The sequence below is a fragment of the Equus przewalskii genome, chromosome 29 (genome assembly GCF_037783145.1).
Source record: "Equus przewalskii isolate Varuska chromosome 29, EquPr2, whole genome shotgun sequence".
Classification (NCBI taxonomy): domain Eukaryota; kingdom Metazoa; phylum Chordata; class Mammalia; order Perissodactyla; family Equidae; genus Equus; species Equus przewalskii.
In genome coordinates, this window is record NC_091859.1 from 32,201,431 (window position 1) to 32,213,921 (window position 12,491).

The window sequence follows — 12,491 nt, forward strand, 5'->3', positions numbered from 1 at the left end:
GAGTGTGGTGGGGGGAGGAAGTGGTTAGCAGGGTCTCTAAGGTTAGAGCAGAGGAGGAGAGAGATGAGAGCACACAGGAAGCAGAGCAATGAATGCCCAGCTAAACAGTCTGGACTTCATCAGGGAGACATGGGGGACCAATATGACCTGGCTCTGAGCTCTCAGCCTCCTGTGCTGTCACTCCCCAGCCCTGTCCTAAGTTCTAGACACACATCTCTCATGCGCCATGCTCTCTCTACCTGGGCCTTTGCATATTCAGTTTGCTCTGCAGGAAACCATCTTGGACATGCTCATTCGACAAATACTTATTGCACACCTACTACCTGCCAGGAGAAGAGCAGGATGCTGGGGACACGGTGGTGAGGAAGACACACCATCCCTGCTCTCGTGAATCTCACGGTCTTGCCCTCTCCTTCTTCCTCCCTCTCCCTTCACACTTCCCATTCAGCACGTGGTTCTCTCTTACCCAGACTTCAGTTCTGAGGGCCATCACCATTTGCTCCTAGTCCTTTCCTGACGGCCCATGACTAGGTCAGGGGCCCTTCCTAACAGACAATATCTCAGCACCATGCACCCATCTTCAGGTTGTGATCGCCTGTTTACTTGTCCCCATCCCCACTTGACTGTGAGCTCAGGGAGGTCAAGGGTCATGCCAGCTATATTCAGATGGATAGCCCCAGGATCTAGCCTAGTGCCTGGAACATAGTAGGAGTTCAATAAGCGAATTGAATGGATGGTGGGTGATGGAGAGCGGACAGATAAGGGGAATAAAGGTGGACACATCATTTAGGAGATTAGACCAGAATGTGAAAAGAGAATCTATTTAAGACAGTGTCTGAGGAGGAGCAACAAGGAGAATGAATCCAAAGGGATTTCAGGAGAAGAGATCTTAGGTATGGGGGAAATGAGAGGAAGCAGCAGAGGATTACACTGGGATTCCTGGGTTGGTGGTGATGTCTCCCGGATGGGAGATACAAGAAGGCATACTGGAGAAAGAAGATGGGTTTGGGACTGGGTGTACCAAGCTTAGGGTGAGGGTGGCAAAGCCAGGTGGAGCTGGATGGATGAGTCTAAAAATGAAGGAAGTTATCATCCAAGGCTAACCTGCCAGAAACATAACAGGTGCTCAAGGCTGATAAACTGAATAAATGAATCGAAGAAGCAATCAGCACGGCACAACTTCTCCAGGGGACCCACTGCCTGAACACTGCAAATGCTCCCATTAAACCACCTACACCCGGGGGAAGGGGCATGTCTGCCCTATAAGAAGCTTCGCTCTAGGAAGCTGCCAGTAGGCCTGCGTGATGATTGGTGGTGTGAGGAGGTGATGGTATTTGTTTATTGGCCAGTGATCTGCCTGAAGGCTAAGGCAGAGGCACCGAGTCAAAGTCACAGAGGGTCCATATATCCCTCAGTGTTGGCACAACCACCTTCCTCACAGGAGCCACAATGGAGTCTCACGTATCGAGAATGGATAAAGGTAAGCCTGCATAATTACCAGCTTGCATTTTTATCTACAGTGGAGGGATGGTACGATGGTGTGGAGTGACAATACCAAACAGATCAAGCTACTTATATTTGCTCCAACACATCATGCTTTCCACATGTCTGCATCTTTGCTTGTGCTGTTCCCTCTCCATGGACTACTCTCCCCCTACTTGGAGGGCCCGTGAGTTCCCATCCACCCTTCAAAATTCCCTTTTGAAGTCATCTCCTCCTGGAAATCTTCTTTGCGCCCGTCCTTGTCCCTTTTCCTGCCAACTCAGCATCTCAGATGAAAAGTGAATCTAACATTTACAGCATGGCATTGTGATACATATTCAAACACCTGACTCCCTGTCTCCCCTGTGAGGCCCCCGAGGACAGGAACCCTCTATTCATCTCCATCCCCAGTGCCTAGCAGAGAGGCTCGCACATCACGGGTGCTCAACAAACACTTGTGGGACAGAAAAAGAAAGCCACGCCCCTCCTGTGTCACTGTTAACCTCACCATACGATAAAAACAGTCGATGGCACACTGCACATCAATTGTTCCGAGTTGGGGCTCCGCTCCAGAAGGTCTGGGTTGGAAGCCTGGCTGAATTACTGAGTGACTATAAGCAAGTCACTTCATCTCTCTAGGCTTCAATTTTTTCATCTTAAAACAGGAACAATAATGGCAAGTAAGCAATGTTACATGGGGTAATTGTGAGAATTAAATGATATATACAAAGTGCTTAGTAAATTTCCTGGTGTGGTAAGATTTCAACATATGTTAACTATTGGTATGGTCTGTATGTTTGTACCCCTGCCACCCCCGTTAATATACTGAATCCTAACCCCTAAGGTGATGGTATCAGGAGGTGGGGCCTTCAGGAGATGTTTAGGTTGTGAGGGCAGAGTCCTCCTGAAAGGGATTTGTGCCTTTATAAAAGGGGCTCCAGAGAGAGAGCCCTCCCTCTCCCCCCATGTGAGGGCATGGCGAGAAGTCAGCAGTCTGCAGACAGCGAGCAGGCCCCACCAGAACCTGACCACGCAGGTGCCATGATCTTGGACTCCCAGCCTCCAGAAGCATGAGAGATACATTTCTGTTGCTTATGAGCCACCCAGTCTGCGGTATTTTGTTATAACAGCCCAAACAGACTAAGACAACTATTACCAACATTAACTTAGGAAACTGTTATTTTCTCTACTGCTTTTGCACCACTTTTCAAATAAAGTATTTTCAATTAGTTCCTCCATCCACAGACAAAAACAAAAGAGGTGAACAGATAAACATCCAACCAAGAGCTACCAAGCAGCAAGTAAATGTGAGAATAATAGGGCTTTAGGCAATGCATGAGCTCAGAGTCCTCTCTTTAGGCAGCTATCAACCTGGTGGAGACAGAGAAAGAAAGAATACAAACAACCAGATAAATGTTCGAACACGGTGTGCCAGAACACTGGGATGCCACACGCAACTGCAAAGTTTGGGAATGGCATACCTCCCAGGGAGCCATTTGAATAGACTGACAGAGACAGTAAGTGAAAGGTACCTTACAGTTGGATGGTGCACAACCTCCAGGACCGTATGGGATGGCTCTTCAAGGAGGAGCATGAAAGTTACAGGGGTGTGAGGATGGAAGAGACCACTTCTCACTAGTGGAGAATCAAGAAGTTTCCATGGACTTTGTGGCAATTAAACTGAACCTTTGGGTGGGAAAAGGTGGAGGATAGAGAAAGGCATTCTGCAGGATGCAAGAGAATAAGGAAAGAAACAGGAGGGAAAGTACACAGCATGTCCGTGAAAGAATAATAGTCTTATTTGGGTGGATCATACAACATTTACATGGACACCTATTGTATTCCAGGAGTAGGGAGGATAAAAAGAAAAAGAGAGAGAAAGTCCTAACGGCAGGCTGGGCCAGAGTGTGTGAATTCCTAAGAACGTGATTTCATTCTCTCAGAGAAAGAGAGCCAGACAAGGTTGGGGGCGCTCGGCAGGCAGCAGATCAAAGCTGCAATTCAGGAGGTTAATCTGGTTACAGAGGGGAAGATGGACCAGCGTGGGTGAGAGAACAGGCTCTTGGAGGAGGATGCCGCAAGCATTCCTATGAGGCATTCCCCCTGCATGTTCTTCCTCTGGTCCATTTAAAGTCTCTCCAGTAGGAAGAGTAAATGCAGAAAGAAACTCAGCTCATCTTTAGGGCAAGACTAGGTGTTTGCATTGTCAAAGGGGTCAGTGCCTCATTTGTCTCCCTCATTCGAAGACTATGAAAACACTTACTCAGAGGACATGAGGGCCCCAGCCCAGGAGACCACTGAGTCCCTGGCAGGTGCCCACACTGTCTCAGCAATCGAATACAGGCTAACCAGGCAGCGGCTCGAGTCTCATTCTCCGGAGACGGAATGCGCAGAGGGGCCCTGCTAGTGCGGTGCCCTCCGTACCATCATGAGAATGTGGGTCTCGTCACCTGCACCTCTCGGTGGCCACAGGGAAAGCACCTGAAAACATCATCCAGACCACTTTTCTTGGAGCTTCTGTCTGAGCCAGAACATGTCCCTTTTGCTTTAACTTGTAAATCCAGCTACCAAGCAGATGGTCCCACCTTCATACCCCTCAGAATCAAGACGGCCCCAAATACAACCACTCTAACACACCAAGTGACTATTTTGGAGCGTGTGCTTAGTACCTGTCTCTCCTCAAGACTGTAAGCTCCATGGGGACACAGAGTCGTGCAGCCAAGCCCCTGAAACAATGCCTGGGATATGAAGCAGGGGCTCATTCTGTCCTCTTGGCCCCTTAGACACGCCCGTCCTCCTGAATTCCCCACGTAGGTGAAAGCTGCACTTCTCCATCCTCACAAGCTAGAAATGGGAGCATCATCTAGGCTCCTTGCCTGCCACATCCCACACACCCAATCAGTGGCAAGTCCTCAGAGGCAGATTAGCTTAATGGTTAGGAGCTGGGTCCCTGAAGCCAAACTGTCTGGCTTCTTACTTTGGTCTGTCACAAACTAATGATGTGACCACAGTCAGGCTTCTTAATCTCTGAGTCTCAGTTCCTTAATCTGTAAAACGGAGTTTATAATAACAGCTCTTACCTCATAGTTGGTGTCAGATGGACCGAAGCACTTAGAACAGTGACTTGCAGGCAGTAAGGACTTTGTAAATTTTAACTATTACCCTATCTGACCTTCAGTGATAGCTCATGAATCTATTCCTCTGTCTCTGAGCTTGCTCTCTCCAACCCTCCATCCTGGAAACCCTGTGCTCTCACCAAATGAACACACAGTCCCCTGCTGTAAAACGTATGAAATCCAGCCTCCGGCATGGGGCTAAGAGGACCTTCCAGGATCTCACCTCGTCCACCTTTCCAGGCTCATGTCTGCCCACTCCCTCCTCAAACCCTGCCCTCCAGTCATTCTCTTCCCCAGGCTTGCATGGGATCAGCTCCTGCTCCTCCTTCAGGAGTAAACTCAAGTGTCACCTCCTCAGGGAGGACCTCCGTGGTCGCCCCATCCCAAGTGCCCCTCTCTCTCCCCCATCGCTCCCTGCCCCATTGCCCTGTTTGGTTTCTTCCCAGCACTTACTAGAACTGGAAATCCCCATAGTCATCTGCAGGTCTATCTCCCAGTCTCCACTAGAATGTGAGCTGTCTAGGGCGGAGGTGCTCTAGTTTCACAAAGGAGCTGCTCTCCTGTTTACTCTCAACAACCCCAGTGCTTAGAAAGTGCCTGGCCATGGGTGCAGTGCCAGGAGTAGCCATGCTCTCCTGCAGGCTTGTGTTCATGCTGTCGTCTCTTCCTCCACCACCCACACACTGCTGGCTAACTGCTTCCAGCCTTCTGTTCTCAATTTAGACACCACGGCTCTGAGGAAGCCATTCCCCTGGGCCACATGCCTTTCTTCATACCTCCCACTGAATTCAGGGCTCAAAACTTAGATGTCTGTAATAATCCACTGACTATTCACTTCTCTGTTCCCTGCTGGATGGAGTCTTGGCACTGGGAGCTGCGTGTTGTTAATATCTTATTCCCAGATTTATAACAGTTCCTTGTAGATATAACCATCCAGTAACTGTTTATTGAAAGAACGAATAAATGGACAAAGGAATAATTACCAAAGAGATCCAAATGCCCTCACAGCTTGACATAATTACCTGGAAGCTAGGTGAAAAGCCACCTCGAAGAAAATGTAGGAGTAAATCTTTTAACATTGGCTTAGGCAATGGTTTCTTAGATATGACAGTAAAGCATAAACAATGAGAGAAAAAACAGGTAAGCTGATCTTCATCAAAATTAAAAATTTTTGTGCTTCAAAGGACACCATCAAGAAAGTGAAAAAGATAAGCCCAGAACAGAAGAAAATATATGCAAAGCATATGTCTGATAAGAGACTTGTAGCCATTATATATAAAGATCTTTACAACTCAAACAATACAAAGAAGTAAGCTGAGTAAAAACTGAGTAAAAGATTTGAACAGCCATTTCTCAAACAAGATATACAAATGGCCAATAAGCATAAGAAAAGAAGCGCAACATCTTTATTATTAGTCACCCATGAGACATTGCTTCATACCCATGAAAATGGCTAAAATAAAAAAGACAGACAACGACAAGTGTTGGTGAGGATGTGGAGCTACTGGAACCCTCATTTGTTACTTGTGGAATTTTAAAATGGCTGTAGCTGCTTTGGGAAACAGTTTCTCAAAAAATTAAGCAGAGTTACTACTGCTGAGTTACTGAGCAATTCCACTCCTAGTTATATATAAAAAACATATGAGAACGTATGTCCACACAAAGCTTGTATACAAACCTATATAGTAGAATTATTCATAATAGTCAAGAAGTAGTAACAACCCAAGTGGCTACCAACTGATGAACAGATGACCAAAATGTGGAATATCCATACAATGGAATATTACTGAGCAACGAAAAGGAATGAAGTATTGGCACATAATACAACATGAATGAACCTTGAAACATTATCCTAAGTGAAGGAAGCCCGTCACAAAAGACCAAACAGTATACAATTCCATTTATACTCATGCACCACATAAAGACATTTAGGTCAATGGCGGACCCCATATACAACAGTGGCCCCATAAGATTACTACCATAAAGCCTAGAGGTGTAGTAGGCTAGATCATTTACGTTTGTGTAAGTACACTATGATGTTCACACAACCACGAAACCACCTAATGATGCAATTCTCAGAACGCATCCCTGTCGTTAAGTGACACGTGACTATACACGAAATGTTCAGAATAAACAAATCCAAAGAAACAGGAAGTAGACTAGCAGTTGCTAGGGGATAAAGGAAGGGGGAAATGTGGAGTGACTGCTAATGGGTATGGGGGTTTCTTCTTGAGATGCTGAAGAGAGTCTAACATTAGATACTGGTGACGGCTGCACAACTCTGTGAATATACTAAAAACCACCAAATTGTATACTTTTACAGACTGAATTTTATGGTACGTGAATGACATCCCAAAACTTACTGGTTTGCCGGAGATGGTGAGTGACGTTCTGACCTACGAGTTTGGGAGAAAGAATTAGGCCTGGTCTGCTCAGCTGTTTCTGGGATTCTTTCTTGGAGAGCTCTGTTGTACAGTAAATGGTTTGCCCACGTGGGAAAGGCCTGCAATTGTCCAAGTGGGCCTCTGACCAGAAAGTAAATCCAGTTCACGGGGACAAAAACGAGAGCCCGATTGTACCCACCTCTAAAAGAACATCCTACAACTCAGGACTAACGGCAATAAAGGTCAGATTTCATTCTCCATGTGTGACTTCTCTGATTTGCATTCAGGAAGGTAAGAAATGGTTTTAATGAGAGGCTCTGCAAATTCCAAAATCAGCCAAAGGTGAGGAACCTCCATCCTATTCTCTTTTATTTCAGAGGGAAATTAGCAAGAGGTAGACAGATGTTCAGGACATAGCTCACCAAAGGGAATGTCACCAACGGAAGATAGCAAGACCTCATTAAGAATCACAAAAGGAATAATTTTCTCCATATATGATCCAATGTTATTTAATTTTATATCTGTACAACATCTAAAATAGTCTTTTTTTTCTTTTCCTCCCCAAAGCCCCAGTACATACTTGTACATTCTAGTTGTAGGTTCTTCTAGTTCTTCCCTGTGGGATGCTGCCACAGCACAGCTTGACGAGCGGTGTGTAGGTCGGCACCCAGAATCCGAACTGGCGAACCCTGGGCCGCTGAAGCGGAACACATGAACCCAGCCACTCAGCCACCGGGCCCGGTTCCCTAAAATAGTTTTTTATACCAGTCACAAGTTTATGCATTTTGGGAACATGCTTTAAGTCTATGAGAAAAGGCTTCCACCTGAACAGGCTGGCTTGGGTCCACATCTCCATACACAACAGGTCCCTCACATAGCTTGCCTGGTTTCAAACAACACAGACATTAGGCCTGTTCAATATTCAGACCCAATCACACTCTCACAGCAAAGAGAAAGCCAGTATATGCTTCAGCTTCAGCAGAGCCTGCAGACTTGGCTCGTAATGAGCAACACTCCTGCTGCCTCTGGTTTCCTTAACTGCTCCCCTGTTCCAGGTTGGGATGCAATAAATATGGTAATACAAAGAGGCAGAGATGATTAAACCCCAGCTTTCTCCCTGCCTCTCCTTTCTTATTTTGTCTAGAATGTGGCACGGTCCCTACAAGGCAATCCAGGGTCTGTTTTTATTAAAATATACAGGGACACCTGAGCTGAAATAATCCTTAATTATTAAGTTTATAACGGAATTGCAATTTTAGAAAAAGAACGAGCCTGTGACAGCAACTCGAAGGCTCAGGGACTCTGTTACACTCAGAGATTTAACAGAACTCATTGCAGAAAAACAGAGCAGCCAGAATGAGGGTTTGTCAGTGTGAGTTCTTGGTTTGAGGGAGGACAAGTGGCCTTGACAACGGGGGTAAATTGAAAGACAAGTCAGTATCATGTCAGAAAAGCTCTCCATGGGAGAAGAACAGAGCAACTTTCCAGAAAAATCAAAAGGCCTCGTGGTGTAGTAAAAGCAGCGCGGATTCCAGGCTTTGCTAGAGCTGGAAACCCAGGAACATCACTTACTCCCCTGTGACCTTGAACAAGCTATTTGACCTCTCCGAGCCTCAGTTTCCTCATCCATTTGTGGGGACAATGGCATCTACTGTACTGGGTTGGGATGAAGTTCAAATACAAAGGCCTGTGTGACACCTGGCATCTGAACCACAAGAATTAGTTCTCTTTGGTTTCACATATACGTGCAGGACCAAATAGCACAGATCTCTTACCTGTGCACAGATTCTACAGGTCTATGCTAGTTTCTTTTCTTCCCCCCAGCTTTGAGGTAGAATTGACAAAAAAATTGTATATTTAAGGTGTACATTAAACATATAATAAACATTTAAGGTGATGTTTTTATATAGCTAGACGCTGTGAAATAATCACCACAATCAAGCTAATTAATATATCTATCACCTCATATAGTTATCGTTTTTTTTCTTTTCTTTTTCCATGCTATTTTCTTAAGTCTTACTAGAATGCTAATGTCCAGGCCTTATTCAGCACCTCAAAAATACAGCCCTGGCATGGGATGAAGATGATTATATAGATCACAGTAATGATAACAATGTCTGCGTGGTCCCCCAAAATGATGATTAAAGATAAAAATGAGAATAATGATACTCCAAATGGTAACTTTGTTTTTAGTTAAGAGCTCAGATTCTGCAGCTAAATTGACTGGGTTCAAACCCAGCCCTGCCCATCCTCTTTGTGACCATGAGCCATGACTCAACACATTCATCCTCAGTTTCATTGTCTGTAAGATGGAGATAATAACGGTACCCACCTCGTGGGGTCACATGGGCATTAAATGCATTAATATCTGTAAAACACAGAAGAGAGCCTGATGCTGAGTGAGAACTGCATTTGTAAGTGTAAAATAAATACTATACAAAAACATTTCACATAGATTCTCTCTCTTGATATTCAAAACAGGGCTTTAGGTGAGGTTGGGCAACACGCCAAAGCTCTAAGAAGTATCATGACTTGCCTAGGGTCACCCAGCTCACAGATGGCAAGACCAGAATCAGAACCTGCTCCCGTTTCTCTGTTTGATTTAAATTCTGGGTTCCTTTCTTCACAATCTGCTTCTATAATAAGTTTAAGCCTGAAGAAGCAAGATGACAATTCAAGGCAGATACAGTCACCAATATGCTATTTTATCCTCCACGTTCTTCAGGGGCACAAGTGAAGTTGAAAAAAAACCCAGCTGGGGGCTGGCCCAGTGGCATAGTGGTTAAGTTCGTGCACTCCACCTTCAGTGGCCTGGGGTCCACAGGTTCAGATCCTGGGCACGGACCTAAACACCACTCGTCAAGCCATGCTGTGGCAGCATCCCACATATAAAACAGAGGGAGACTGTCATAGATGTTAGCTCAGGGACCATCTTCTTCAAGCAAAAAGAGGAAGACTGGCAATAGATGTTAGCTCAGGACCAATCTTCCTCAAAAAAAACCCACAGAAACAAAACAGTTGTTTGATATGCAAAGTAAGGAAGACCACCCAGCTTCTTCCCACCAACAGGGTTGCAGAGTGTGAGAGTAAGCAGATCACCCTAAGGGACAACCCTTACATTTTTACAAGCTGGTCTACCTTGCTGCCCAGGAGGTAAACACTTAGTTACTAAATAAACATACTTTTTTCTGCTCACTAAAAGCTCAGTTTCCCAGAAAAGCAGCCATATTTCCCAGTTTATTTGCAATTAGGATTGGAGTTACAAACATGCCCCAAATTTTTCTGTAAACATCCTTCCATCTAAGTGACACAGACACATATTGTGCTATTTTCTAGCAGGGAGACCTTCACTCACACATACCCTGTATTTATTTTTTTCTCATCCACCTTTTTTCTTCACCATAGAGGTTGCATAATGAGATGACCAAAAGGATAGGTAAAGAGAAAAATGAAAGCAAGATCACTTTTCTCTCAACCACCCCCAACACGACATGCAAAAATGCCACTTTAAAATTTATTTTCTGCTAGTCTTTCACCTCCACTGTATTTCGACCATGTATGTGTGTATCCATAGGCATGTGACACATATGTGCCTCTGTTTATACAGAAGAATGATATTATGCATACTTTTTGCATTGCACTATCACTTATTTTATATCATAAAACACCATTTGTCCACGTTATGACATACTTTTTAAAACCAACCAAGAAGACAGTTTGCTATAAGAGGACGTTCCATTATTTAGTCTTCCTGTTTCTAAGAATTATACCAATTTTTATGATTATAAGTAATGTTTTGTAAAAGCTTTTTCTGTAGCTAAGATTATCCCTTTAAGATAAGAGTCCTTAAACTAGTTACATAGGGTCAAGGTCTCATGCAGAATACTTTGAACTTTCTTTCCAAAAGATTACAGCAATTTTCAGTCCCAGCATCAGTGTATGACAGCGTTCATATCCCTCTTTTACTATCTTTTAAAATATAGTGTACCCACTGTCACAGGCATAGTGCAGGAGTAAAATTGATTTGATGTAGCAAAGCCAGCCTTAAATAAAAATTTGCTGAAAATCTTGTCTGGAAAAATAAATCTAATTACTGTAATTAACAGTGAAAGCCAAAAGAAGCATCCAGCACCACTATTATTATTTTATTAATAACATTCGGAAGGTACTTCATTTGTCAAAGTATTTTATAATCATGTATTAGTTAATCCCCATAACGTGCTCTGGAAGCAATGAAGCTATTTATAGCTGGACTTTCTGAGCCGAAAGTCTTTCAAAAGTCTTTTGTCTTCATATCTCAACTCATTATCACCAGCATATCAATTCACAGAATCATTCTCATTTAGAGAATTTCAGGGATGGGAGGGACTTAAGTGGTGATTTGGTCCAAGAACATCAAGTAGTCAGTGACGTGGGGTGTAGAATGTTCGTAACACATCGTAAGAATTTGCCTTCTTCTCAAATCCCCATGCCTCCGTGTGAGTATGGTATGCCATCAGCAACCTAGAATAAAACTACTGCTATTTTTAAATTTAACATCTTTGTGCTGCACAGTTACTGCAGGAGTAAAAGTTTATACCCAATAGGATTCTTACCATTTCAATAACTATTGGAATCACTTGGTTTGTAGCTAAAGCAACAGCGATAATATTTATACCCAACACCACCAGAAGTTTTTATGCCCTTAAAATCTGCCATAATTGAGAAATAGCATAATTGACTATCTGTAATCATGCAAATACTCTTCTCTAAAAAGGGGGCTTCTTTTTTTTTTCAATCCGAAAGGGATCTAGGTTCTTCAGTGGTGACAAGGAATAAATACATTAAGGGCTGAGAACCATTCACCTAATTTAATGCTTAGCCCAGAAAATGCCTGGTTTCAAGCTGCAGATGAAGGGTGCAGAACCACAAGGGTCTCGGAACTTACACAAGAGCTGTGATGAGGTGGAAAGAGTGTGTCACCTCCCCTCAAAAGATGTGGGGTAGAGCCCCACTCCAGCATTCTTTATGTGGCATTCCCATTTCTGTCTTAGATGTACAAGCGAAACCCCAAGGCCAACTGGACAGAGCGATGAGGTGGAACTGAGAGCCCGCAGCACTAACTGTGACCTATCTGTGGGTTGCTCACCTCTCCCAACCCCCTTGCCCTCCCCAGGAGCCAGGGAATCAGATATCCTGCTAATCCACTAGCTGAGTGCAGGCACGCAAGGGCCCTCAGCCAAAGAACTACCCAGATAAGTTCAGTACAAACAGCCAAGCTAATAAATAAATGTGGCTTCCAACCAAGTAAGTTTTGGGGTGAACTGATTTACAGCAAAAGCTAATTGATATAAGAACTCAAGTCTAAAGAGTTAAAAAAAAAATGACCTGCTGGAAATCATTCAACTATATAGTGGCATAAATGTGAAGTCAAACTAAGTCCGAGCTAGATATATTAGTTCAGTCATTGAATAAATATATCTTCAGATTATTTATTAACAAAGTCCCCCAGATTCACTTGTTAAACAAG

The 12,491-nt window shown here is 44.0% G+C and overlaps 1 protein-coding gene across 5 annotated transcripts in view; it reads right to left on the reverse strand.

The window, feature by feature from the left end:
- Positions 1–12,491, reverse strand: part of LARGE1 (LARGE xylosyl- and glucuronyltransferase 1) — a 548,747-nt gene that overhangs the window by 278,489 nt on the left and 257,767 nt on the right. The window lies entirely within an intron of this gene.